The sequence below is a fragment of the Sorex fumeus genome, unplaced genomic scaffold, assembly GCF_029834395.1.
Source record: "Sorex fumeus unplaced genomic scaffold, SorFum_2.1 ptg000246l, whole genome shotgun sequence".
In the NCBI taxonomy this organism is placed as follows: Eukaryota; Metazoa; Chordata; class Mammalia; order Eulipotyphla; family Soricidae; genus Sorex; species Sorex fumeus.
This window is the reverse complement of record NW_026606303.1, coordinates 343,188-370,801: the sequence shown is the minus strand read 5'-3', so window position 1 is coordinate 370,801 and position 27,614 is coordinate 343,188. Positions and strand designations below refer to the sequence as shown.

At 54.3% G+C, this 27,614-nt stretch overlaps 1 pseudogene; it reads right to left on the bottom strand.

The window, feature by feature from the left end:
* LOC130018277 (vacuolar protein sorting-associated protein 33A-like) overlaps positions 1–15,655 on the bottom strand; it is a 30,193-nt pseudogene extending 14,538 nt beyond the window's left edge.
* Positions 15,656–27,614: the final 11,959 nt, after the last annotated feature.

The window sequence follows — 27,614 nt, the reverse complement described above, 5'->3', positions numbered from 1 at the left end:
AGCATGGAAGTGTGCATGAGGGCGGGAGACAGCTCCGAAGGCTTCTTTCCTTTCTTTTTCCTTTCTCTGATATTTGGGCCACACCTGTCAGTGCTCAAGGCTTATTCCTGGCTCTGTGCTCTGGGCTTATTCTTGGCAGTGACTGGGGGAACCATATGCGGTCCTGGGGACCAAACTCACCCTAATTGCTGCACTGCCTCTAGCTCCAAGTTGGTTCCTTTTAAAAAAACATCTCCTCCAGTTTCAACACAAATCCCGACGTGTCTACACACCATCAGCTCCCCTGCTGTGGGTCCAGAGAGACGGGTCATCGGGGCAGCTCACGCTCAAGTCCAGCTGTCTTCCTCTGAGCACTGCCCCGTGTGGGCCCTGAGCACTGTGGGGTGGGTGCTAAGAATCATAAAGCAACAACAAGAACTCCTGCACTGGAAAATGTGGGGAGAGAAAGGGACCGACGGAAGAAAAACACTTCTCGGATGCTTTCCAAATCCTAAGCCCCTCCGAACAGCCCGGGCGCCAGCGTCTGGAGACAGCACGCCACGGTGGCCGTGGGACCCGGGGCCTGAGCACATGCTGAGATACACGAGGTCGGCAAGACCTCGCATTCCAGCTCAAAGCTGAGGGGCAGCCGCTGGCCCAGGCAGCCTGCACGCAGCTCCTGCACGGGCCTGCCATCGCCCTCGGTCCAGCCACGGGCACAGAGCTGGGGGGTTATGGGGAAGCCCAATTTCCCCTTGTTTTTCAGATTTCTCTTAACGGTTTCTTTTGGGGGGGGGTTACACCCAGCGATGCACAGGAATTACTCCTGGCTCTGCACTCAGGAATTACTCCTGGCGGTGCTCAGGGGACCATATGGGATGCTGGGAATCGAACCCGGGTTGGCCGCGTGCAAGGCAAACGCCCTACCCGCTGTGCTATCACTCCAGCCCTCTCCCTTAATTAAATGTTTGATCAGCAGGAAGTGTGTGATGTGAAGAGACTGTGAGTTCCCGAAACTCCTTCCTCCCGGAGGCACCCCTCGAGCCCCATCTCTCACACCTCCGCACCCCCAACCCCTCTGCCAGATCCCCCGAGAGACTTGCAGAAGCACCAGGAGGTGGGGACCCCTCGCCGGGGTGCTCCTGTGCCAGTGACAGCTCGGAGCAGGAATCTGGGGAGGGGCTGTGTGTGTGGCATCACCCCCCAGCTGCTGCCAGGCACAGCCCCAGTGGCCCCAGGGCCACGGACTGGCCCCACAGAGCAGAAAATCACCGAGATCAGCCCCACAGTCCCTTGGGCACTGCTTACGACTGTCCCCACAAAAGGAAACAACTTCAGAAGTTATCCTTCGGAACAACTGGTAAAAAACAAAACGGAAACACCTCCATAATTATTAAAGAGCAGGGAAACACTTTGTTGTGTGGAAATGCCTCCACGTGTGGTCCTGTTCTGCTTCCGTGGCCGCTGTCACTGAGCCATGCATTCACCACTGCAGTGACATACACACTAACACACATGAACACACACACACACACACACGCCATCGCAATTCACTCTGCGATAACCAGCTTGGCACACTGGACAGACAGCACTGTCCGGACTCGGCCAGCACTCAGCAGCTGCAGGGCTCTGTGTCCCCAGAGAGACCCCATGCAGTTAGCTGCATCCCCGTCCTTTCAGACCGGGGCTCTATCCCCAGGGCTGTTCCCGGCCAGGGCCACTCCTAAAGGCGCTGGAGTTACCCCTCTTGCGGCCTGGGGCTCCCTGTTCTGAAGAAAAGACACGAATCAGACTGTGGGAAACTTCTCGGACTGTATCCCAGCAGGAGCTACTCCTGGCTCAGTGCTCACCGGACAAGGCAGGAGCGCAGATGGAACCGAGCGCTGGCTGTGCACCTGGCACTAGCCCCGTGAGCTTTCCTAGCCGCCACTCAGATCTGAAGTGCTACAGAATCTAACATCCGGGGCCAAACCCCCCTGACCTCGGACCCAGGCACCCCTCAGAAACACTCTTCCTCACGCCTCCCTGGTCGGCCTGAGCAGCGGGGCTGCACACCGCATGGACCTCTTCACAAGGCCTGCCTCGGTTTCCCCGATGGTGTCCTGGCTCGAGCTCGCTTTAACCTTGGGCTGAAAGTCAGTGCCTGACATTTTCAAGTATTCTGACTTACACACAAAGGCCCCACCTTCGAAAACAGACACTTTTGAGATTGATTTTACTCAGCTAACCTATTAGTAACTGATGTCACTTCACTTACTGTTCTGGATGCCATAAATTTCATCGATGAGTCCCTCGTATGTCAGCTGAGTCGCAAGGGGCGTTAAGAAATCCACATTTCGATCAAGCAACAAGAGGTTATCAAAAAGAGGAAATATGGAATTCCGGCTTCCTGTAAACTCTCTCTTCATCCTGATCATCATATTGGCCACTTGCTGGAAACAAAGTACAGAACCAGGCAGAGCCTTTTTAGCAATGGGCGGATTTTAAAACGAAGCTAAAAAAGAGTCCAGCAATCCAAAATTTAAAAATAAGACGGAAAAAAATCGAACAATAAAATGAAACAAGATAGGCCTGAGACGGTATGGTGGGTAGGATGCTTGCCTTGCAGGTGGCTGACCCAGGTTCAATTCCTGGCACCACATACGATCCCTCAAACCCTGCCAGGAGTGAGCCCCGAGCACTGCTGGGTATGGAGAGGGTGGGAGGAGGGAGAGTGCGAGAGAGGGAGGGAGAGTAGGGATGGAAAAGAAAAGATAAAGAACAGAAAAGAGAAAAGGAAAGAGGGCTGGGAGACAGCAGAGGGGCCAGGGGTCACGCCTTGCACACAGACAGCCTCAGTTTGGTGGCCTGAGCACAGAGCCAAGAGCACTGCGAGGTGGAGCCCCAATCCCCACCCGCAGGAGAGAGGCCCCCCTCCCCGCCCCGGCTCACCCTGGCGCACTCGCCCTTGCCGAAGATCTGGGGGATGGTCCCGTACAGGGCCTGCAGCGTCATCAGGCCCTTGGCCGCGTGGTACAGGCTCGTCTGGTCGCTGTCCAGGTAGCACTCCTGTGGGAGAGGGCCGGGCGCGTGGGCACAGGCTCTGCGAGTCAGCACCGAGGCTCCAAGGCAGCTGACTCTACTGGGGGCGAGTATCGCTGGGCGGGCGAGGAAAGGCTGGCATCCGCATGCCCGCGTGACCACACGGCAGAATACTCTGGGCTTGCAGAAGGGCAGGCAGCCTCTCCCACATACAGCAGCGAGTGTCACAGGGGACAGGAGCAGGGCAGCCACGGTCTCAGAGAAGGGCCACAAGGTCCATTTAACACACAGACAAAAAGAAACATCTTTGGCCCAGAAAGAGGGAAGAGCACGCACGCGCCCCCAGCCGGGCGGTTCAGCAGGGCTGACGGAGCACACACGGTCCCCAGCGGGGCCTCAAGATCACTCCTGCGCCTCAATCCCTTCATCCAGCAAGTGCAGAGAGCAGAGGAGGGAAACCACGCAACGCGCTTCACCTGCGCTCCACCTGATGCGGCGGCACTGCTGGTGCCCATCGCGGGACTCTCTTTATTTTTTTTCTTTTTGGGTCACACCTGGCAATGCACAGGGGTTACTCCTGGCTCATGCACTCAGGGACTACTCCTAGTGGTGCTCGGGGGACCATATGGGATGCTGGGAATTGAACCCGGGTCGGCCGCATGCAAGGCAAACGCCCTACCCGCTGTGCTCTTGCTCCAGCCCCTCATCGTGGAATCTTTGACCCTGTCTAAGGCAGCGGCCTGCGGGAGTGCACCCCAAAGGCGTGAGGACGAGGGGTGCAGACTGGGGGCGGGGTGCAGAGGGAGACCTCCCAGAGAGCCTGGCCCAGAGTGAGAACAGTATCCCCAAAGGTCCCATAGGATGTCTCTGCCAAGTCTGGGGTGCAGCCTCACACTTCAGTCCAGAACACCCTGGTTGGGATGTCCAAAGAGTCCTCAGAAAAGGACCAGAAACTCCGCATTGGAGCAGAGCAGAGAGGAAGATTCAGTGGAAGGGAAGCATTAGGGGGCCTCTTTCGAACTGCTCAGGGGCCCAGGAGACTGTTCAGAGTGGGAACTGTGTCTGCCTGCGGACAGCTAAGCCGGCTCCTGCCCGGCCCTGCCCAGCCCCGAGCACAAAAACAAAACATTCATTTTAAAAAATGGTTTATTACTACAGAGACACCTCAAACAACTCCCACCCGGCGAGGCTCAGGGGATACCCCTGGCTCTGCACTCAGGAATTATTCTGGTGGTGCTTTGGGGACCATATGGGATGCCGGGGATTGAACCTGGGTCAGCTGCGTGCAAGGCAAAAGCCTCCCAATGTATATTGCTCCAGCCCTTGTAATTCCTCTTTAAAAGCCCCTAGGGCCATATCTGTTGGTGTGTGGGTCCCTCCTGTCCTGAACCCGGGGCTCCCCAGGTGATGCTGGGGCTCTAGCCCTCTAAGCTATATCCCCACCACCCATAATTCCGTATTAAAAAAATTTTTTTTGAAGTTAACCACAGGGGCCAATGGCACAGCGGGTAGGGCGTTTGCCTTGCACATGGCTTAACCGGGTTAGATTCCTCCGTCCTTCTCGGAAAGCCCGGCAAGCTACTGAGAGTATCCTGCCCGCACGGCAGAGCCTGGTAAGCGCCCTGTGGCATATTCGATGTGCCAAAAACAGTAATAACAAGTCTCAGAATAGAGACATTACTGGTGCCCGTTCCAGCAAATCGATGAACAATGGGAGGACAGTGCTACAGTGCTAACAACAGAGGCCAGAGCGATAGTGACCAATGCCAGGCTACTAGAGTGCCAGGAGTACCCTCTGAGCATCGCCAGAAGTGTCACTCACACACACACACACACACACACACACACACGTTAACAACACATGTCTACCCTGCATGCTCTGCTCTGCTGTAACTGGGAGTGGGGTGAACCTTTGCATTATCAGCCCAGTTCTACTCTTCACAGTGGATTTCACAGGGCCGTTCAGCCCCCAGGGCCATTTGCGAGGGCCCAGCGCTAAACCCACTGATACTACATACACACATTTTTACTCAGTCCCGCCTCTATAAGCGGCGCCAGGAGCATTGGGGCTGGGCACGTTTTCAGGCTGACTCCCTGGCTTAGCACTGGGGGTCACACCAGACGAGGCTTGGAGGACCATATGGGGTCCCGGGAATGAACCCGGGTCGGCCGGGGCAAGGCAAGTGCCCTACCCACCTTACTATCTCTCTGGCCCTGGTACGCCGTTTTTAGAGGACATTATCAAGCTGATGTGTTTCCCCCTTGCATCTTCCCCTTCATTCCGGTACTTTTTTTCCCTTTCCCTCCCTTTCTCGCTGAGGCTGAGGGTCGCACACTCTAGGTGCTGGTTACCCACTTGGGGGGGGGTCTCACTCGGCCTGCCAGAACTCCAGCCATGCCCAATTTTCCCTATTTACAGTGAATAATATGTCATAGGAAAAACATCTGGTTGAATGTGTAAACACACAAAAAATAAAAGGGCCGGCGGTCTATCTCTCCCACAGCCCATGTTCGGTGGTCTCAGGCCGTTTCCCCACTCCGGGGAGGTGGATGGCGTTGGTCAGACGAAGGAAGGAAACGGGGACCAGGCTGGTTGGTCTTAGCAGCAGTTTATTACAGGGAAGAGATGTATGTCATGGAGGCCCCAGGATCTCTCAAGCATGTGCTCCTTTGTTCTCTCAGCTTAGGTCCTCAGCCCCATCTTCCCAGGTTCTCTGATGCACATGTCCCCCCAGAGAGCCCTTAAATCTCCCTTACATAGATCACAGTACCTCTAAAGGGCGCAATATAGTGATGTCATCAAAAGGAGTTACAGAAAGAACATTGAGGCAGCAAACCATACATTGTTTCTTTACATCCACATTGTTTCAGGAATCCTGGCCTCACCTTTTACAAGCTACAAGCACTTGGATTAGCACAACAAAGACCAGTCCCTAGAGCTTGGAATCTACATCAGCCTGCCTGGAGCCAGGCATCTACATCCCAAAGATCAGGCCTGGCTTAGCACCTGGGATCTGCATACCTAAGGCCAGCTAGGTTCCTGTGAGATAAGGGAAACTGCCTCAATATACTGAAATCATTTACTGAAGGCTGTTTAAAGGGGAGAAAGTGCAGTCTAATCCAAGCTAGCCAGGACACACAGGAAAACTGCTTCTAGGACCTGTTTCTCCTCTCCTTGTCCAACCAACATATAAGCATACATAATATTAATCATTTTGAATGGACACAGTAAGAAATACTGTGAGCTTATAGAATTGCTCTCCTAGGGCCATCTCGATCTCAGACTGCAGTGCTCAGGCCAGATATCTTTCCTAATCCTAGCAGCAGGGTCCTAGTCTCGTCGTTACTTTTGGATCATGACAGCATTTGCCTATGATCAAACTCTTAACTTATAGTTAAGAACCGTGGCACCTTGGCCTGGCCCATCGCGATGCCAGGGTAGCACATAACTTACTGGCTTGCCCTGGTTCCATCCAGACCCTCCTCGGGACCCTGCCCTTGGGGTACTAGGAAGTGAGGGCAACTGAGGCTTAAGTTGAGAAAGCAGATGCCCGGGAGCGAATAATATCCAAAGCCAATTAAATTCTAAGTTATAAAGCATAATATGAATTAATTGTCTTCCTGTATCTATACAAAAGGACACTGCATTAAAGTAAACTGCTCAAAAGACATAAGGAGAGGAGAAAGGCGATATTAACTTACAGTACAGCTTCAGTGTCTAAGAAGGATGAGACCTTACAAATTGGTTGGGGAAGAGAGCATAGAAGTGGTTACGGACAAAGTAATGGGAGAGACTCGGGAGCACTGTGATGGGTGCAACCTGATAAACCTAAGCTCCGTGTACTCCAACAGTTGAAAACTCACATAAATCAATGCTTTTGGGTCTACAGATTCTCTTAAGGGACTAAACATGGAGAAATCTCACCCCACAGAAGAAAGAGCCAGGGTTCTGGCCCGGGCGCCCCTAAGAGCCAAGCTAACACTTTTAAAGAGAATTTTTTCAGAAGTGCTCCCTGTCATAAAGATAGTAAACAAAACATATAAAATCATATTTGCAAACAAAAAACCACCTTTCAAAAAAAGACAACATTTAAAAAAGAAAAACTCCGGGGGGGCAGATATATAGTTCAGTACAAAGGTGCTTCCCTGGCATCAAAGAGTCAAATATGGACCCCTGAGGACACCCAAGAGTAATCCCTGAGCATCACCAGGTGAGGCCCCAAGCAAAAACCAAAGCAAAGCAAACAAATAAATATGTGCTGAAAATAACCAGTAGGAAACAGGCTGGGACGGGCGTGTGGGAGAATCAGAATTTCCCGCACACCCTGCACCCAACCCTGAGGTCACACTGCAGAATCTCAAGAGTTTGAATGAAAAATGTAGGCAATTATATTTCTAGAAAATGAAAATGTAAGATAAGAGATTTCAGGTCTTGCCAAGACTCAATCAAGGAGAAAGGCGGGTCATGGAAACAAAATCACTCACAAATGGCTAACTGGAAAAACGCAGTGACAGACTTGACTATTTCTGGCTGGAGCGGCCCTGCCTTCCACTCTCGAAGCTTCCTCCACAGGCAGTCAAGTCAGGGTGGGACCGGCACCAGGACAAACATCGACCAGCAGCAGAGAAACACCAGAAATAAACACATTTAAGGACAATTGATTTTTGAGAATTCAGTAAGGGCATTAACAATTTTAAGCGAATTCGTTGAAACAGGAGGGTCTCCATAAGCAAGAGGAGCAGCGGCCCGAGAGACAGCACAGGGGAAGGCGCTGGTCTTGCACGCAGCCAACCTGGGTTCTGTCCCTGGCAGCACATATGGTCCCCGAGCATGGGCAGGAGTGATCCTTGAGCACAGAACCAGGAGTAAACCTTGAGCACTGCTGGGTGTGGCCCAACTCCCGTCTCTCCCCAAAAGGAAGAAACTAGAGGCTTCCAGGAATCACTGAAATGCCAGTGTCAGTGTCACCATCACAAACGAGGCAGAAACGAGCGTCAAGTTCAAAGGGCAAACACTGAACTTACTCGGAAGGCGCCCTCCGACTCCATGGAGAGAAGGTCCCCGTCGAAGGGAATGAGGTCCAGGCTGTACTCGTCCCTGTGGATGAAGGAGCCCAGGACGCCCAGGTCCTTCAGCCGCTGCTCACACAGCAGGCTATGCCAGGGCACAAACAAAATGTGGAAATCTCTTGTGGGGCGACGTCTGTCTTCACTGCAAGAGAAGGACCGTGCGTTGGCCGAGGCCCCGAGGTGAGGACTGCTCCCCAGGGCCCCACATGTGCCTGACACACAGTGGGCCCTAAAGAGACGCTTATGAGCTACCCCCCACCACTGACTCGGCCCAAGATTCTAGTTTTCTTGCTCTCTTGATTTTGATGCTTTTTCTGGAAACCGCTGACCTGTGCTCTGCCAAGGGGCAGTGTTACTTTCTCTTGGGCCATTGATGGGACATGAAAACTCTCAGGGTTGGGGCTGGAGCAACAGCACAGCGGGTAGGGCGTTTGCCTTGCATGCAGTCGACCTGGGTTGGATTCCTAGGTCCCAGCATCCAATATGGTCCTGTGAGCACCACCGGGGGTAATTCCTGAGTACAGAGCCAGGAGTAACCCCTGTGCATTGCCAGGTGTCATCCAAAAAGAGGAAAAAAAAACTCTCTCAGGGTTATTGCAACGGACATCTGTTTCTTGCAGAAAAAAAAGTTTCTATTTAATCAAGCGATGTCTTTAGGAAAATAAAAGGTTGCTCCACACCGTGCCCGATTTTGCTCAAATACTCCGTATGCTTTTAAGTCCTTAGGGGCCACGTCGATCAAACGTAATGCAGACTGGGCTGGTGCACTTCCTCCATAGATGCTGCAGCATTAAATTTTAATCAGCTTCTCCTGACTTTGCTTATGAAGTTTGAGCATATGGTATTCAGTACGTGAAAAAGAACAGTTAGCTGTTTTTCTTTTTATAAAGAAATTTGGGTCCTTCTACTGAGACAGGCCGGAGCTTTCTACTGTCCTGAGACAGGGGGTTTATGTGGTTTGCCCTGCCTCCCCAAGCCCCAATACACAATGTTTCCCATTCTCTATTTATAGTTTTTGGGCCACCCCGGCAGGTGCTCAAGGATAACTCCTGGCTATGCACTCAGAAGTCACTCCCGGGAGACTTGGGGACCGCACTGGGTTCCTACGATCTATCCTTGGCTGACTGCAGAGTATCCTGCTCCTGACCCCCCATTCTCCTCCGACACACTCACATCTGTCCAAAGATCCACTTCCCAAAGCGCTGGCAAGCAAAGGTGTCCTGATGAGCACTCAAACCACTAGAGGAATGATTCCGTATGGACCCAGCATCAGCTCTGAGATATCTAAGCACATTTTCAGCCATTATATCCATCAGTTCTAGCCGGGGTCTGACGAAAAAATTGATATTCTTGACATCGGCTGCTGGCTAGAGGCTTCCTTTGAGTGTGAACATTTTCTCCACCTCATGTTCCTAGGAAAGCACACATACAAATGGTGAACAGAACCCCTAAAACTTACCAGCCGACCCAAACTTGGGCATCACTGCAGGCAGCCAACCTGGGTTGGATTGCTGGCCTCCCACACCGTCCCCAAACACCACCAAGAGTCAATCGTGAGTGCAGAGCCAGGGGTAAGCCTGAGCACTGCCAGGGGTGGCCCAAACAAAACAGACCAACAACAAAAACTCAGGTGTTGTAACACTCCCGCTCCAAAGCACAGTATACTTTAGTGTTGAGTCAGAGAGTGCAGGGGTTAAGGTACATGCCTGACACATGACTGCCAGCTTCGCCCCCTGGCACCACAAGGGTCTCGAGCATTGCCATGTGCATCCCTGGAGAGGCCACTGGAGTGGCCTGGGCGAGCCCTGCCACCACAGCGCCAAGCATCATCGAACTGCTAAGAATCACCACCAGGAGGTGCCCTGGGGCAGTGCTCAGGAGACCCGGGGCCAGGGAGAATGTAGAGCAGGGAAGGTGCTTGCTTTGCACTCAGCTGACCCGGGGTTCTATCCCCAGCACCCCATACTGTCCACTGAGCACTGCCAGGAGTGATCCTGAGTGCGAAGCCAGGAGTAAGTCCTGAGCACTGCCTGGCACGAGCCTCCAAATAAAATTCAAAACCACTTTATTTTTTTTTTTTTTTTTATAATTTATTTATTTATTGAATCACTGTGGGAAAAGTTACAGAGCTTTCGGGTTCAGGTCTCAGTCATGTAGATACCGAACACATTTCCCTTTACCAATACTCATTTTTAACCCCGAACCCCAATAGACCCCCACCTCCCACCCCTCCCAATTCTTGTGAGGTAGATGAGTTCTAGTTAATACTCTATCCACTTTGACTAGATAGATTATTTCGATAGAAGATGCACAATTATTGTTAAGAGTTTACGACCCACCCCCCCCCCCATCAGACATGCTGAAACAGCGTTGTGAAATGATTTGCTTTCTACAACTTGGTTTAAGAATAAAATGATGTCGCGCGGCCGCGATAGCGGCCGCGCGGTTTTGAATTTCTGCTATTTTACTTATTGACCCTGGAAGAATTTCTATTAAAAGTTAGCTAGTTAAGAGATTGGTTTCTGTGTCCTGGAGTCGTGGCCGTGCCGGAGAGCCGCTCGTGGGGGGCAGCTGGCGACCCCGGTGGGGCGTGGGGGACGGCCCACAAAGCCCCCCTTCCCATGAGGTCCCCGCTGCTCCCCCCCCCGAGCCCGGCTCAAACCCGCTTTCCACAAGGCTCCCGTGCGGCCGCCATCTTTCTTTCCAGAGAGGAACGGGCGGGCTGGTCAACGCCCTTCCCCCTCCGGGCAGGCTTGGTGGCGCGGATCAACACAAGTCCATCTGCTTTTCTGCTCCAAGCGGCTGGTTCTCTGTGCTAAGTCCTTGTGCCTCCGGGGCCGTGGCCGTGCCGGAGAGCCGCTCGTGGGGGGCAGCTGGCGACCCCGGTGGGGCGTGGGGGACGGCCCACAAAGCCCCCCTTCCCATGAGGTCCCCGCTGCTCCCCCCCCCCCGAGCCCGGCTCAAACCCGCTTTCCACAAGGCTCCCGTGCGGCCGCCATCTTTCTTTCCAGAGAGGAACGGGCGGGCTGGTCAACGCCCTTCCCCCTCCGGGCAGGCTTGGTGGCGCGGATCAACACAAGTCCATCTGCTTTTCTGCTCCAAGCGGCTGGTTCTCTGTGCTAAGTCCTTGTGCCTCCGGGGCCGTGGCCGTGCCGGAGAGCCGCTCGTGGGGGGCAGCTGGCGACCCCGGTGGGGCGTGGGGGACGGCCCACAAAGCCCCCCTTCCCATGAGGTCCCCGCTGCTCCCCCCCCCGAGCCCGGCTCAAACCCGCTTTCCACAAGGCTCCCGTGCGGCCGCCATCTTTCTTTCCAGAGAGGAACGGGCGGGCTGGTCAACGCCCTTCCCCCTCCGGGCAGGCTTGGTGGCGCGGATCAACACAAGTCCATCTGCTTTTCTGCTCCAAGCGGCTGGTTCTCTGTGCTAAGTCCTTGTGCCTCCGGGGCCGTGGCCGTGCCGGAGAGCCGCTCGTGGGGGGCAGCTGGCGACCCCGGTGGGGCGTGGGGGACGGCCCACAAAGCCCCCCTTCCCATGAGGTCCCCGCTGCTCCCCCCCCCCGAGCCCGGCTCAAACCCGCTTTCCACAAGGCTCCCGTGCGGCCGCCATCTTTCTTTCCAGAGAGGAACGGGCGGGCTGGTCAACGCCCTTCCCCCTCCGGGCAGGCTTGGTGGCGCGGATCAACACAAGTCCATCTGCTTTTCTGCTCCAAGCGGCTGGTTCTCTGTGCTAAGTCCTTGTGCCTCCGGGGCCGTGGCCGTGCCGGAGAGCCGCTCGTGGGGGGCAGCTGGCGACCCCGGTGGGGCGTGGGGGACGGCCCACAAAGCCCCCCTTCCCATGAGGTCCCCGCTGCTCCCCCCCCCGAGCCCGGCTCAAACCCGCTTTCCACAAGGCTCCCGTGCGGCCGCCATCTTTCTTTCCAGAGAGGAACGGGCGGGCTGGTCAACGCCCTTCCCCCTCCGGGCAGGCTTGGTGGCGCGGATCAACACAAGTCCATCTGCTTTTCTGCTCCAAGCGGCTGGTTCTCTGTGCTAAGTCCTTGTGCCTCCGGGGCCGTGGCCGTGCCGGAGAGCCGCTCGTGGGGGGCAGCTGGCGACCCCGGTGGGGCGTGGGGGACGGCCCACAAAGCCCCCCTTCCCATGAGGTCCCCGCTCCTCCCCCCCCCGAGCCCGGCTCAAACCCGCTTTCCACAAGGCTCCCGTGCGGCCGCCATCTTTCTTTCCAGAGAGGAACGGGCGGGCTGGTCAACGCCCTTCCCCCTCCGGGCAGGCTTGGTGGCGCGGATCAACACAAGTCCATCTGCTTTTCTGCTCCAAGCGGCTGGTTCTCTGTGCTAAGTCCTTGTGCCTCCGGGGCCGTGGCCGTGCCGGAGAGCCGCTCGTGGGGGGCAGCTGGCGACCCCGGTGGGGCGTGGGGGACGGCCCACAAAGCCCCCCTTCCCATGAGGTCCCCGCTGCTCCCCCCCCCCCGAGCCCGGCTCAAACCCGCTTTCCACAAGGCTCCCGTGCGGCCGCCATCTTTCTTTCCAGAGAGGAACGGGCGGGCTGGTCAACGCCCTTCCCCCTCCGGGCAGGCTTGGTGGCGCGGATCAACACAAGTCCATCTGCTTTTCTGCTCCAAGCGGCTGGTTCTCTGTGCTAAGTCCTTGTGCCTCCGGGGCCGTGGCCGTGCCGGAGAGCCGCTCGTGGGGGGCAGCTGGCGACCCCGGTGGGGCGTGGGGGACGGCCCACAAAGCCCCCCTTCCCATGAGGTCCCCGCTGCTCCCCCCCCCGAGCCCGGCTCAAACCCGCTTTCCACAAGGCTCCCGTGCGGCCGCCATCTTTCTTTCCAGAGAGGAACGGGCGGGCTGGTCAACGCCCTTCCCCCTCCGGGCAGGCTTGGTGGCGCGGATCAACACAAGTCCATCTGCTTTTCTGCTCCAAGCGGCTGGTTCTCTGTGCTAAGTCCTTGTGCCTCCGGGGCCGTGGCCGTGCCGGAGAGCCGCTCGTGGGGGGCAGCTGGCGACCCCGGTGGGGCGTGGGGGACGGCCCACAAAGCCCCCCTTCCCATGAGGTCCCCGCTGCTCCCCCCCCCGAGCCCGGCTCAAACCCGCTTTCCACAAGGCTCCCGTGCGGCCGCCATCTTTCTTTCCAGAGAGGAACGGGCGGGCTGGTCAACGCCCTTCCCCCTCCGGGCAGGCTTGGTGGCGCGGATCAACACAAGTCCATCTGCTTTTCTGCTCCAAGCGGCTGGTTCTCTGTGCTAAGTCCTTGTGCCTCCGGGGCCGTGGCCGTGCCGGAGAGCCGCTCGTGGGGGGCAGCTGGCGACCCCGGTGGGGCGTGGGGGACGGCCCACAAAGCCCCCCTTCCCATGAGGTCCCCGCTGCTCCCCCCCCCCGAGCCCGGCTCAAACCCGCTTTCCACAAGGCTCCCGTGCGGCCGCCATCTTTCTTTCCAGAGAGGAACGGGCGGGCTGGTCAACGCCCTTCCCCCTCCGGGCAGGCTTGGTGGCGCGGATCAACACAAGTCCATCTGCTTTTCTGCTCCAAGCGGCTGGTTCTCTGTGCTAAGTCCTTGTGCCTCCGGGGCCGTGGCCGTGCCGGAGAGCCGCTCGTGGGGGGCAGCTGGCGACCCCGGTGGGGCGTGGGGGACGGCCCACAAAGCCCCCCTTCCCATGAGGTCCCCGCTGCTCCCCCCCCCGAGCCCGGCTCAAACCCGCTTTCCACAAGGCTCCCGTGCGGCCGCCATCTTTCTTTCCAGAGAGGAACGGGCGGGCTGGTCAACGCCCTTCCCCCTCCGGGCAGGCTTGGTGGCGCGGATCAACACAAGTCCATCTGCTTTTCTGCTCCAAGCGGCTGGTTCTCTGTGCTAAGTCCTTGTGCCTCCGGGGCCGTGGCCGTGCCGGAGAGCCGCTCGTGGGGGGCAGCTGGCGACCCCGGTGGGGCGTGGGGGACGGCCCACAAAGCCCCCCTTCCCATGAGGTCCCCGCTGCTCCCCCCCCCGAGCCCGGCTCAAACCCGCTTTCCACAAGGCTCCCGTGCGGCCGCCATCTTTCTTTCCAGAGAGGAACGGGCGGGCTGGTCAACGCCCTTCCCCCTCCGGGCAGGCTTGGTGGCGCGGATCAACACAAGTCCATCTGCTTTTCTGCTCCAAGCGGCTGGTTCTCTGTGCTAAGTCCTTGTGCCTCCGGGGCCGTGGCCGTGCCGGAGAGCCGCTCGTGGGGGGCAGCTGGCGACCCCGGTGGGGCGTGGGGGACGGCCCACAAAGCCCCCCTTCCCATGAGGTCCCCGCTGCTCCCCCCCCCCGAGCCCGGCTCAAACCCGCTTTCCACAAGGCTCCCGTGCGGCCGCCATCTTTCTTTCCAGAGAGGAACGGGCGGGCTGGTCAACGCCCTTCCCCCTCCGGGCAGGCTTGGTGGCGCGGATCAACACAAGTCCATCTGCTTTTCTGCTCCAAGCGGCTGGTTCTCTGTGCTAAGTCCTTGTGCCTCCGGGGCCGTGGCCGTGCCGGAGAGCCGCTCGTGGGGGGCAGCTGGCGACCCCGGTGGGGCATGGGGGACGGCCCACAAAGCCCCCCTTCCCATGAGGTCCCCGCTGCTCCCCCCCCCGAGCCCGGCTCAAACCCGCTTTCCACAAGGCTCCCGTGCGGCCGCCATCTTTCTTTCCAGAGAGGAACGGGCGGGCTGGTCAACGCCCTTCCCCCTCCGGGCAGGCTTGGTGGCGCGGATCAACACAAGTCCATCTGCTTTTCTGCTCCAAGCGGCTGGTTCTCTGTGCTAAGTCCTTGTGCCTCCGGGGCCGTGGCCGTGCCGGAGAGCCGCTCGTGGGGGGCAGCTGGCGACCCCGGTGGGGCGTGGGGGACGGCCCACAAAGCCCCCCTTCCCATGAGGTCCCCGCTGCTCCCCCCCCCGAGCCCGGCTCAAACCCGCTTTCCACAAGGCTCCCGTGCGGCCGCCATCTTTCTTTCCTCAAAACCACTTTAGTACAAAAATTTAGATTCCCCAAAGCCAGGTGTATAAATTCAGGCTGAAGCAACCAATCCTGTGTCTGAAAAACTTTGAGCCACATGAAGTAACAATCAGAAGACATGCCGCTCCGTCGAGGAGAAGAGGGGGGAGCACACCCACCCTTGAAAGGTCCACTGAAGGCTCCGATGCTGCCCGAGCCCCTGAGCTGCCTGTGCCCATGTAGCCGAGCCAATGCGGTGCCCGCAGCTCTCCTTGACATGGGGGCTTTTGTGCTTTCCTGTCTAATCTTGGGATGTGTGTAGGGGCTCTCTCTGCCTTTGGAGAAGCCCACGGTCTCTCTTGAAATGTTTCTCTCTCTCTCCGCTCGTCCTCTTCCTAAAAGTCACCAAATAAAAGGTTTTTTCCTTCAAATAAATAAACAAAAGGTCCACAGAAGATAAAACATTTACCACTCATAACAGCGTCAGTGATTCTAAAAGCCAGACAGCTCTGCACACCAGTTACTCCAGAAGTGGAACATCACATTACTCTTGCTAGAGTCCAGAATGACAGTTTCAAAAAAAAAAATAACCAAAACCCTTTTACTTTTAGAAGTGAGCACTGTGCAAGCAAGCCAAACGGTCCTGTGAGATGCTCATCCCAAACTACTGCCTGCGGGAGGGAGAAGCATCCCGTTATTTGAGTGAAAGGAATTTCAATAACGGCCAACAGCAAACAACAGCCATTTGGACAAACTCTGGACAAACAAAGCTTGCAATTAGCAACAGCTGACACACTCATATTCCGTGGCCTGAAGAAAAACAGCATCAGGGCAAGGGGTGCGACTGGCCACGGAAGCACAGTCACTGTCCTCCACAAAGAGTGTGTCTGCAGGGTCCTGGGGTCAGACTGGGGTCATGAACCCCCCCAAGTGAAATGCCAAGGAGACCGTAGAGGAGCAGGCAGCTGGGAAAGTGGCTCCAGGGTCGCAGGCGGCGACACCCGCACGCGGGACAGCGGGGAGGGCCTGGACGCGGGGCTGCGCTCGGCCTGCCAGACGGACGCGAGTCGCCCCGTTTCCCTCCCAGGGCCGGGCCGCAGGGCGGGAGCGCAACGCCCCCTCGCTCGGGCTGCACTGGGGGCGCCCCCGGCTCCAGAGGCCGCCGCCCGCCCCGGCCCTCCCCTCGCTGCCCGCGCACTCGCCCGGGAATCGCGCAGGGAGTTCAGGTTCTCCCGGCGGCCTCGGAGCCGCCCAGCCCCGCCGCCACGTGACGCGCGGGTCACGTGAACGTCGTGACGTTACGCCTCCGCCGGAAGCCGGAAGCGGCCGGGGACCCCGTGCCTCTTTCTGGTCTGGGGTTCCGCCTCTTGGTTCCGCCCAGCCCCGACTATCCCACCCCTGGCCCTAGGGGTGGGCGTGGCTCATGCCAATGTGGGCGTGGTTCAGAGAGATGGGCGTGGCTCGGCCCAGGTAGGCGTGGCCCGGCAGAGATGGGCGTGGCTCGGGTCCACATGGGCGGGGCCGGGGCTCTACCTCATTTCTCAGCTTCTCCAGCTCTGCTCTCCGTGAGCAAAGCACTCCCAATACTGATGGATTTCTGCAGGGAAGCTTTCTCTTCATCGGGGTCTCTTATGAACTCGGATTCTCGAAAAGACTAAAGAGTTCAAAATGCCAGAAGTCAAGCCAGAGAGAGGCCAGTGCACAACTGCCCTAGAACCGAGGCTCAACGGCTCCCAGGACTGTTGCAGGGGGAGGGGCCGAGGCTTTGATGCTTGCAGAAGTGAAATTTTACTTACTGTGAGGGAGAAAAAGTTTGCCTATGTGTACATGCCAGAACCTGCGTATTGTTGTGTCCATTTGAATTTAAAGAAACAAGTTAATAACTTTGGGAGATGAAGAACAGAAAGAGAAAAAAAAGGACTTGTTGCACCCCCCCCCAAAAAAAAGAATTCTTTTAAACACCTAATCCCAGGTTGAAGTGCGATATCTTGAATAAATTATTACCAAGCTATGACAACAATTAAAACACACACATGCAAAGCTCGGTAATAGCACAGCGGTGGGGCGTTCGCCTTACAAGCGGCCAACATGGCCGACCCGAGTTCGATTCTTCCGCCCCTCTCGGAGAGCCCGGCAAGCTACCGAGAGTATTCGATATGCCAGACACAGTAACAACAAAGTCTCCAATGGAGACGTTACTGGGCCCGCTCGAGCAAGTCGACGATCAACGGGAGGGCCTTTACCTTTACCTTTACCTTTACATGCAAAGCAATTATACGAATGTCTTGCAGAGCGGCTTTATGCTGGGAGTAGCCATTGGTTCTCACTCATTTCAGCAACTTTCAGCAAGTTTGGAGAATGTGTTTTTGAAACCTTTCTGAGCCAGAACGGGGCAAAGATTGTTCCGACTAATCCAACAGAGAATGATTTTCATCCTGACTCTGGAGAGGACCAAAGTGAGTTGCTCTTAAACAAAAAGGCAATTCGCAAAAGGCCAGAACAGAAAGATGAACATGGTTTCCGGTAGAGGATGAGAGCTCGGGGCATACAGAGTGGGTGGCCTCACACCCTCGGCCAGACTCTCCTCCAGGCTGGCTTGCAGAGCAGGAGGAGGAGGACCTGGCCTGGGGAGAGAGGGCGGCAAGACAGAGAAGGAGCAAAGACACAATAGATACAACCCAACGGGTGTGTGTGTGGCTGTGTGTGAGTGTGTGTGTGTGAGAGAGAGCATTTATACCACAAAAGAACGTGTGTGGGGGAGCAGAGGGCGGGGACGGACAGCCAGTCAAGACTGGGCAATGCCACAGCCTGGAAAGGACATGAGAGGGGACAGAAGTGTGGCTCCTGGGATGCATATTTGGAGAGAGACAGAGGTGTGTGTGAAGTGGGGGATCTCATTAAAGTCTGGGGTCCAGGACAGCTGTGGATGTTCGTGTCCTAATTACTGGTTCAAATCTGTGTGCCTTGGGGACGGAGGGAATGTGCAGCCCTAGGAGAAGTCGGGAGGGCCAATGGGAACTCCCTCCATCCACCTTGCGGCACTGGGTCATGCATGTTTAGATCACATGCACTGGGCCATAGCACCAGTGATGCGGGCAGGTGACACAGTGAAGGAGGCGTAACTTCCAGCAACAACCGAGTCTACCTGGTCCACGGGTGAGTGGGTGAACGAGGAGCATGTTCCGAGGGTCGGATCCCTCCGAAAACTGACAGGAGGAATCGGAGACTGAGGCCCACGTTAGAAATATCAGAATGTACGTCTGGCTAGTGAGATCCAAGATATCCGCACACACATTACAGAATTCTCATGGGTTTACGGCAAACGGAAATTCTCACAGAGATGAAAAGAGAAGTGTGTATTTATCTCAGTGTGTGGCTCACACTTACACTCCAGATCATTAAGTAGTAAGAAAAGAATCTGAGACTAACAGAGATCTCTTGAATTCAACCCCAAGGGCTGGACGTACACCAGAAAGGGTGGTGCAGTTAAGCTATTACATGAGTAACACCTCGCTAGGAAATAGGATCTTGTTTAGGTGGAAAAAGAGGGTTTTAGAGGAAAGGAAATCTCTGATGCAACCCCGTGTGTCAGGAATCTTGACTTTCCTACGGCATGTGTTTGGGGGCTGGGCTGGGGTCTACACTTCACAGACAGGAGAGCTGGGTTGGTCCCCAGCACTGCATGGTCTCTGGAGGCGGGAATGACTGCAGAGCACTGCGTCCCCAAAGCAAAGCAAAACAAACTTATTTGGTAACTGATCCCACCATAAGATTATTTTAAGAGTTCCTTGCTCTAAATCTAACACACACTTAGAAAATCTGATTTTGAATGTTTATTCAAAGTGAAGGGGTTTAAGGAAGATGAGCAGATTCCAATTTTTGGGGGGGTGGGGTTATACCGGGAGATCTCAGGGGTTCCTCCTGGTTCTGCACTCAGGAATTACTCCTGGCAGTGCTCAGGGGGACCATATGTGATGCCGAGGATCGAACCCAGTTGGCCGTGTGCAAGGCAACTGCTCTCCACACTGGAATGTCGCTCCAGTCCCAGATCCCCATTCTTTGGTCAGGACTATCCAACTTGCCTGAGCCAGGAGCTCTGAGGCAGGAGGAGAGGGCAGCTTCCTTGGCGTGTTCCTGACACAAGCCTGGAACGTTGCACAATCCCCCGGCAGGCTGTCCATGACAGGGCATGTGTGGCGACCCCTACATGGACACGGCCAAACAGACCCCGGCAGCTGCTCCTGCTGACCAGTCCTCACGGCTAATTCCCTTGGTCTCCTCTCAGCTCTGACTTCTACCGTGCAAGCCACAAGTGGCTAGAGGACATCGGACCTCTTTACCGATGCCCGGGTCACAAATACATGGGCCCCTTTAAAGCCACACGCTTTAGAGTTGGTGTCCTGAGCAACAGCAGAGGGAGGAGAGCCGGAAGGGAGGTCTCCGGGGCCAGAAACCTTTCCCAAGGGATCACACTATCCAGATTCTTTCCTTACGACTTACATAAGAAATAAATCAGTCATGATGCAAACACCTTAAAGTGTTACTGGGCAACCTTTCAAAATGCAAATAACGAGAACCAAATATTAGAAACAGGAAGAGAAATGCAAATACAGCCAGGAGAACTAAATTGGCACTGAAGTTCTTTGCTGTGGCTTGATCTAAAAGGGTGCGTGCGTGTGCGTGTGTGTGAGTGTTGTGTTTGTTGTCGAGAGTATTTTACGAAACAAAAGCAAGACACAGACGGACGAAGGCAGCCAAAAAATGTATATACAACGACTTGGTTTACTAAAAAATATATATGAAATTTATTTATTATAACGTGGATAGACTTTCTTTAGTCTTACCATCAAAGACATACAAAGAGCAAAGGAAGCAGGAGTGGGAGGGAAACGAGAGGGTGAGGTGAGCACGGCAGCGAGCGAGCGCGGAGACAGCCAGACATCAGCACCCACAGTGAGCTCAGGACCGCGGAGACTGCCTCCCGGCCTGCAGAGCTCCTGACCAAAGGCCGCGCCTGACATTCTGGTTCTGTTATCTGTCCTTGGCCGTCAGGGAAGTGGGGGATGCAGAACAGGAGTCCCCCACCCCCCGCGTCCGCTCTGCTTTAGCAGTGGTCTGAGCAGGGCAGGACTGGCCCTGCCTTCCGCAGCTGGACCTGTTTTGAACCTTTCAAAAACCTAACTTGGAGACAAGCTCCCGAGAGAAACGCTGACTTTCACAAAGTGCAGAGACACACCTTTGGCACACATCGCGTGCAGCTAAGCTGGAGATAACAACAGTCTGGGGAAAACCCGCAGCAAACCCAGGGGCTGGGTGAGTGTAACCGACTTCCTCGCTCAGAGGCAGCAGTTCTGCGCCTCCGTGTGGGAGCCCGGGATGGAGAGAGCCTCCGCCATCAGGACTGCACGCCACCAAGGCCCTTGGGGGCAGGCAGCGGTTTCTGCATGAACCCAGCGAAACTGGACCTAGACCCTTCCTGGGCTTTCAACCTGAGAGCAGAGCAAATTCCTTTTAGCTCTTTATCTACCATCACACTCAGACCTACATCTGGATCCTTCACAATCTCTACCTGGCGATTAAAATCCTGGGATTAGCTACAATAGAGTCGTCTTCAGATTTCTAAATCAGACACAACTTGCCATGAATAAGAAGAAACAGTTCAATATTTGAGACCACGTTTTAATTTTTTTTTACTCCCACACACAAAGAAAATAAAGTCATCATTTGTTCCTTAGATTCACTGAAAGTTTTTTTTCTTCGGGGTGGATGGGTGCACACCTGGCCATGCTCAGGGTTTACCCTGGCTCTGGGCTCACGGTACCACATGGGGTGCCAGGGATTGATCCCAGCTCAGCTTTGTACAAGACAAGATCATACCAGTTCTAGGACTTCCCCGGCCCCTGAAAGAGTGACTTTCCATGGATGGCTGCATAAACATTCCTGGGACATCGGGGTGTGAGTGGGGGGCAGGGAGCAGAGGCGATGAGACAGCAGAGGGAAATGGACAAGTGGTTAAATTGGTCATTTATTTTTTAAAAGTTATGTATTTATTTTATGCTGGGGGTCACGCGCGGCGACGCACAGGGGTTACTCCTGGCTCTGCTCTAAGGAATTACTCCTGTTGCTGCTCAGGAGACCATATGGGATGCTGGGAATCAAACCCAGGTCGGCCGTGTGCAAGGCAAACACCCTACCCCGCTGTGCTACCGCTCCAGCACTAAGTTGCATGCCAAGACGAGTGTCTTAAAAAACAAAACCTAAGTGGAACAAAAAAATGCTTCACCTTCTGACGGACGGTTGCCTCCTCAAGCCAGGGCACCAGTCATGATTCTGGGGGGATGTGCGCTGTGGGGAGCGCAGGGGAGGATGGGACTCTGGTGTCTGTGTGCCCCCAACTTGGGAGCTGTCTCCTGCAAATAGCACCAGGGATGAACCGACCATTTGGGACCAGCTCTGGGGGGCTGGGAGGATGAGCAGATGGAAGGAGCTGAGACGGGCAGCAACCATGGACGTGCAACAGATCCCGACAACCGCCACTCAAGAGTACAGAGGAGGGGGTCTCCCCGCAACCAGAACTCAGAGTGGGGTGGGGTGGCGGGTGCGCTGTGTCACAGGGAATTACAGCACAGTAGAATTCATGGGAAACGCATTTCCCTTCCTTGTGTCCTCCATCTTCAGCAGCCTGGCAGTGGGCTGGCCTTGGGGATACTCCTGGCTCCTTGCTGGGTGCTGGGTGGAGGGAGGGAACTCTGCCTCCTGCAAAGCCTGTGCTCCCTGCGGCCCCAGACTTCAGAGCAAAGCTCAGATATGCTTAGGCCCATCTGCCTTTTTCTTTTCTTTTCTTTTCCTTTCTTTTCTTTTCGGGCCACACCTGGTGATGTGAGGGGCTTACTCCTGGCGGTGCGCTCAAGGATCACTCCTATTACAGAGAGGAAAGACTTACCTAGATTCATACAAACCAACATAGTGCCATGGAGCATTAAAGAACATACTGAAGGTATAAAAGAAGAGAAGAGCAAGCATTTCACCTTACTCACGGTGAGGTGCAATCCACCCATTTGCTGTGGGTCCTAGTCAAAAGAAGCTTAAATCTGTAGCGATAAAGGATACAATTTGACATCATGTTTAAACCTTGACTTCCATTTTCTAAGAGCACTGTACCAGGAGTCTAGCCAATCTGTCCAATATCTTTTCCATAGAGCTTACCAAAAAGGCACTAGAACAATTCTGCGGGTGTAATTTAAAGTTTCTTACAACAATACAGTTTGATCAGTTCCTTTTCTTCAAACACAACCTCTAACCTTCTGCACATTCCTTAACATTCATTCTGTCCTGTAAAAAACCCTCTTCACTTTCACAGGATCCCTTTCCTTTTTCCCACCTACGATATCTCCATCCATTATCTTTCTGACTTTAGACACACATCTATATTCCTGTCATCCCACAAGTTTTAACTCTTATTTTACTGACCTTAGTTCAACAAGATTTCCCAAGTTTGGACACAGCTACCAATAATCTCACTTAACATAACAAAACTGTACTCTGCAGTGCTATTTCAAAAGCATTAGATCAGTTCTAGAGCTATTCAAAAAGTCTTAAAAATGCTCACAATTAAAGCTCTTACAAGGTATATTCACTGGGCAAAAGATCACTTGACATTGGAAGTTAAGCAGAAGACGTCTTAAAATTTTGATTCCCAGGAAAAAGATTAAAACACTCCTAAAATTATCATTCAACATTAAAGATTTCACACTTGTGTACAATGCTCTCTGGAGATCAGGGCTGGTGACAAGGCTTTGCATGGAATAAAGTTATCAAAATAGTAGCATGTACTTTCAAGCACTGGACAGGCTGACTCACAATATAGTTAGTAAAATTTCCCACCTTTCCCATGAAATTCTCCATTCTCAGAAACTATTACAGCAAGCTGACATCTGAGATGAACCCATTTTATAACTCTAGAAACTCATGTTGAAACTAAACCATTAGCAGCCTCCCTGACTTTGCTGGCAACAAAGTAGCAGAACCTGCATCCTAGGAGACATCCAGGCGTTCCCAAGGTCCTTTACCACACCACCAGGGCGCCCCCGGGGGCGTGACCTGTGGCTCCCGGACACGACTGTCAGCCACAGTCCGAGAAGGCTCACGCCTCGCACCAACAGTCACCATGCCAGTCAGGACCTGGCCTTACGCGATGGCCATTCCCAGTTTCGGGGCGCCTTACTTACCCCGAGAAGAGCCCGTTGGAGACGGCCGGGGCAGCAGAGCAGATCTCGGTGGGACCTCCAAATGTTAGGGTCGAGACACTCGCCGCCCATGAAGGAGACTCTAAGAGACTTTCTCATGCAACACGCACAGGGTTTATTGTCCAAGCATGCCGGGGCTCACTACGTGTCCCGAAAACAGGACAGAGGCAGAGAGCCCCGAGCCAAAGTACAGTGGGTTTTTATAACCAAGAGTAAAAAAGGAATCTGACAGTACAGCAACCTGCAGCTTTACCAAGAACAGCACGACACTTGACAAGATGAACTTCTTCGGAACATCTGAGCACATGTCCCCATATCCGGCCCAGCCACAAGGTCATAGCAGGGTGTAGGTGGGAGCTACCTTATGACTCTTTTGAGCCAGCTTTTGCAGCTCTAGTTTCACAGCTTTTACAGTTCTCTGGTGAACTCTTTCCTACCACTTAACTCTTTCATGACTATTAGCCCGGGCGGCCCTTACATTTCCATCTCTGGCCTTACAATAGCACAGGGACTAAGGCATTTGCCTGCAGGAGGGATATGCTTCATATGCTTCAGCCCCTGCAGCCCCCAAAGGAACGCTGATGAGTAAGGCTCAGTTTGGGCCAGGGAGAGGCGCCAAGCTTCGGAAGCTTCTGGAGCGTGGGAGCTGACTCCACCACATCTGCCAGGTGAGGCTCTGCTAGCACCGCTCACCAGCCCGCTGCACTGCTGCTCGCTCAAAATTTCACGATTGACTTAGATTTGTTTTGTCTTTTTTAAAATGTTATTTTCTTTGTGAATTTTTTCAATCCTAGTGAAATACACAGAGTTGATCATGATTGGATTTCAGTCATATCACGTTCCAACACCTGTCCCTTCACCAGTGTACATCGCTCACCACCAATGTTCCCAGTCTCCCTACTCCCCCAGGCAGGCAAGGTACCTCTCTCTCCCTCCTCCTTTCTGCAGTGCTCTCTCTCTACTCCCTCTCTCCCTCTTTTCTCTCTCCCCCTCTCTCTGACACACGCTTTTCGGTTTACAATACAGATATTGAGAGGTTATTATGTGTATCTCTTTACCTACTTTCAACACCCAGTTCCCGTCCAAAGTGATTTCCAACCATTTCCAAGCATTATTGCCGACTGGTCCCTACTCTATCCTAACTACCCTCTGTCCCCGATGCTTGTGGGAGCTTCCAACCATTGACCAGTCCTCCTGGCCCCATTTTCCTAGCCTTGGATATCAATCTCATATATATGTATATATGTATATTATTATCATTTTGCTCAGGGGACGCAGCTGTCAGCAAAATGCCTGTGAGTGATCTCTCGCTGTGTGTGTGTCTCTCTCTTCCCAGAGTTCTGGAGCCCAGCAAGCACCGGACTGTCATCAGTGATCATCAGAGGAACTGGCTCCCTGCAGCTGCCCCATTTAGGGGCCCCTGAGAGCAAGAAAATGAACCTTCACCCGCACCCCTCAGCTCAGAATGCCCACGCCTGGCAGGGGGCAGGGACGTCCCAGACACACAGGCATCCATCTCGGCACAGCAGCACTCGTCATGGAGGGAGGCACCCCCCCCCCCCAGCACATCAGTCACACTCATGGGTGGCACTGGGATAGGCTGAGCTGGTGGAACGACAATGGTGATGGTTATTGAGGCAGCAATGGCAATGCCAAAGATTGTGGCGGTGGTGATGGTGGCAGGAATAGCTGTCGCATGGTGCTGTGGTGATGATGCTTTGGTGGTGAAAATGGCAGCTTTGTTGGGGATGTAGTTGCGGTGATGATGGTGGCATGGTGATGCGGACAGAGCTGGTGGGACGCTCTGCCGATCAGATCATGCTGGTGATCTGGTGATCATGGTCTGAGACTGGTCATGGTCATTTTGGTGTTGGTGGTAATCATGATGTCGGGCATGAAATGAAGTCATGCACAAGTTTGATGAATCTTGGTGATGATATGATGAATTTGGCGACGAGATGGCAAGTTTAGTGACTTTTGGCATGGCTATTATGGGGGCATTTCCGTTTTGGTTGACTGTGGCAGAAATTTGGTGAATTTGGCAATGCTATGGCAAATTTGGTGACTTTGGCACTAGTGCTTTTGGGGTAGTTTGGTTTTGGTTGGCTGTGGCACAAATCCGGTGACTTTGGTGATGCTATGGCAAATTTGGTGACGTTTGCCTCTGCTGTTTTTTGTATTTGTTTTGGTTGGCTGTGGCACAATTCTGGTTAATTTGGTGAACTGGTACATTCAGTGAAGTTTGGCATTGCTATTTTTTGCTATTTCTGTTTTGATTGGAGGTGGCACAAATCTGGCAAGTTTGATGATATTACGGAAAATTCGGTGATGTTTGGCACCACTATTTTGCTATTTGTGTTTTGTTTGAATGTGGCACAAATCTGGTGAATTTGGCACACTGTGGTAAAATTTGGTGAGGTTTGGCACTGGTGTTTTATCTTTCCGATTTTGGTTGGCTTTCACAGATCTGGTGAATTTGGTACACTGTGTCACAAACACGGTGAATCTGTTGTTGGTATGGTGAATTTGGTAACGTTTGCCACTGCTGTTTTGGGGGAGGTGTTTCCGTTTTGGTTTGCTATGGCACGAATTTGGTGGGCTTGGTAACATTGGGACAAATTTGGTGAAATTTGGTGGCTGTATGGTAAACATGGCCATGATACTGGCAACATCAGCAATGTAATGCAAGGATTATGATGTCTTTTTATCGAAAAAACATTTTCAATAAAATTCTTCAGTAAAATGTTTTTATTGAAAGAAAGTTAGAGAACAGTGAGGGGGTGAGAAAGAGATCACGGGGGGCTGGATGAAACAAGGCAGACAGGGTCACCTGGGGACAAAGGCAGGGGTGGCTGGCCAGACCTTGACTCCCCGGCCTTTGACTAAGCTGCAGTTCTCCCAAGCTGCCACAGGAGGGCGCGCTTCTCGACGGCGGGGGTGATCTGGCCAGATCTTGGTTTGATCCAGCTCTTGTCTAAGCTGCAGTTCTGCCAAACTGCCACGGGAGGGCGCCCTTCTCGCTGGCGGGGGTGGCCCTGGCCTGCTTTTAATTATCCAGCTGTTGTCTGAGTTGCAGTTCTCCAAAGCTGCCACGGGAGGGCGCGCTTCTCGCTGGCAGGGTGGCCCTGGCCTGATCTTGATTCTCTAGCCTGCGTCTGAGCTGCTGTTCTCCCAAGATGCCACAGGAGGGCGCCCTTCTCGCTGGCGGGCTGGCCCTGGCCTGATCTTGATGATCCAGCTCTTGTCTGAGCAGAGTCTCCTGCCCCCGCGCCTGGCTCTCCTCACCGGGGCCCCTTGGAGGGGGGAGGGTTGAGTTTCTCTCCCCCCGCCCCGCCCCACCCCGAGCAGAGCCATAGTAGCTGAGGACCTCTGGAGCCAGCCACGGCCATGCTGGGCCCACTCTCCACACGTCCGGACGGGCCTCATGCATGAAAGAACTGGCAGAGGAACCCAGGCATGCGGGTCCCGGGGCTGAGGTCTCCAAGCCTACTCAGATCGGGACTGGGCCTTCTCCACCCAGACCCCTTCCTCATCTTCCAGTAGGTAAACGTCACACCCACCAGCTGCCGCCAGCGCCAGGTTGGTCCCATCAACGGCCAAAATCCAGAGACTATAAAACCCAGCTCCCGGAATAATGACATCTTATTATCGCGTTCTTACTTTGGAGAACCCGGCAGGCTAACCGAAAGTATCCTGCCCACATGGCAGAGTCTGGCAAACTTCCCGTGTCCTACTCAATATGCCAAATACCAGTAACCATGACGGGGTTCATTCTCCTAATCCTAAAAGAGCATTGAAATGGCTCTTTTAAAATCTCAGGACTAGGAAGAAGGAGACGTTACTGGTGCCTGCTCAAGGAAATCGACGGACAACAGGATGATCCTGATCCTGATCCTGATGTATATTATGGGCTGGAGCAATAGCACAGCGGGTAGGGCGTTTGCCTTGCACGCTCCGCCCCTCTCGGAGAGCCCGGCAAGCTACCGAGAGTATCTCGCCCGCATGGCAAAGCCTGGCAAGCTACCCATGACGTATTCAATATGCCAAACACAGTAACAAGTCTCACGATGGAGACGTTACTGGGCCCGCTCAAGCAAATCGATGAACAGCGGGAGGACCGTGACCGTATATACTATAATCCACAAAATGGGTGCTTACTTATATTTGTGAAGGGACTCGGGAACCATATCCAGCAGTGCTGAGGCTCCTCCGAGCTCTGCTCAGGCATCACTCCTGGAGGGGATGCTGGGGACCATAGGAAGTGCCAGGGAAAAGAATCTGGGTTTGCTGCTTGCCAGGGCTCTCTCTCCAATCTAGAGTTTACTGACTTACAACGTAGTATTACAGAATATACACAGTACGATGTAATATTTGGATA